The sequence below is a fragment of the Mus pahari genome, chromosome 7 (assembly GCF_900095145.1).
Source record: "Mus pahari chromosome 7, PAHARI_EIJ_v1.1, whole genome shotgun sequence".
Lineage (NCBI taxonomy): Eukaryota > Metazoa > Chordata > Mammalia > Rodentia > Muridae > Mus > Mus pahari.
In genome coordinates, this window is record NC_034596.1 from 53,133,181 (window position 1) to 53,134,779 (window position 1,599).

The window sequence follows — 1,599 nt, forward strand, 5'->3', positions numbered from 1 at the left end:
AAGTTTCTGGGCTAATATCCGCTTATCAGTGAGTACATATCTAATGACTTCTTTTGTGATTGGGTTACCTCACTAAGGATGATATCCTCCAAATACATCCATTTGCCCAAGAATTTCATTTATTTATTTATTTATGACATTTGATTAAAAGCATAGTATCACTGTGTAACCCTGGCTAGAATAGAATATATAGACACAGCTGGTGTAAAGCTCACAGACATCTTCCTGCTTTTGCCTCCCAAGTCCTGCTTTGGTCATAGTATTTTGTCACAGCAACAGAAAAGTAACCAATACAACTACTGCTCTGAGGAGCAAGCCTTAAACTTACGGGCTTTGAGAAACATTTGCCATCCAAACTCTACTATAGCAGTTATCAAAGTCTTACCCTGTCTATGCAATATCTCGTGTGTGTGTGTGTGTGTGTGTGTGTGTGTGTGTGTGTGTGCAGTTATTCTGTAGCAAAAATGTTTTTCTTCTTCCCTTCGCCTCACTCTTCTGAAGTCCTTGGCTCAGGCTTTATGTCATGCTATGGATACAACCAGGACACATTAGGGTATTGTGAATAGGCTCGTGCAGGGAGATGACATTGCCAGTGTGATGCTTTGGCCCTGTTCACATGTGATCATAGCATTTACCCCTTTATCAACATTCACGAAGTAAGCTCCTTTTCAGGACTGGTTTCTTTTTCCCTTTCCCCCTTCAGATCTCCATCTACCTGGTTTCTGGTATGAGCTAATGTTGACTCAAGATGGAGTAGCAGTAACTCTTCCTGGGGTAATGAGAACAAGTACTTGTTCACCCCTGATAGGATACCAACAACAGACCAGCAAAGTCTGTCTTGGTGATTCAATGAGTTTATGAGGTTTGCTTACAGGACATAGGGGAGGAGTTACTTTCAGAGGTGTGTGTAAAGTCAAAATAGCTTCATGATCACAAATTCCCACTCTGTCATAGACAATGACCTCATGGAAGCTGAATCATAAAGTCCCCATTTCTGTTAACTTTTCACTTCCTTTCCTATATACTCCAATCACTCCCAGGATCACTTGTAGCTGCAAGAGAACCACATAGAGTAAGATCTGGACTCCTGGGTGAGTATCTTGCTAACTTTGCCCTTCTCCACTTACCAGGTAGCATCAATAGCTCCATTACCATACACATACACCTAGCTACTTTTGTATTGCTCTGCCCAATTAGTTGTTATGGCTACCTAGCCAAGATAGTCTTTACTTCAAGATGGCAATTATGTTATATCTGCAGGGGGAAAAAAGCCTTTGGCAGATGGTTCCCCATTGCCATGTATCTTAATGTGACAGAGCATTGATCAGAGGGTGTATCTTTACTCTTGACTAGACACATTTTCTTACCCATTAAAATATATATATATAAAACCTAGAAATTTAGGCTAATTAACCTTTTAACTAATACTCTCCTGTTTCTCTCCCCCACTTTCGCAGCTACCACTGGTGCTTGTCTATGGGATAGAAGCCTGGCACCGAGAATCTGACTATGAAATTAGGAGTGCATGAGTTGATTTTTCTCTAAATGTGTAGGTTATCTTTAATTTACCTTTGCATATTTGAATCTGCAGATTATTTA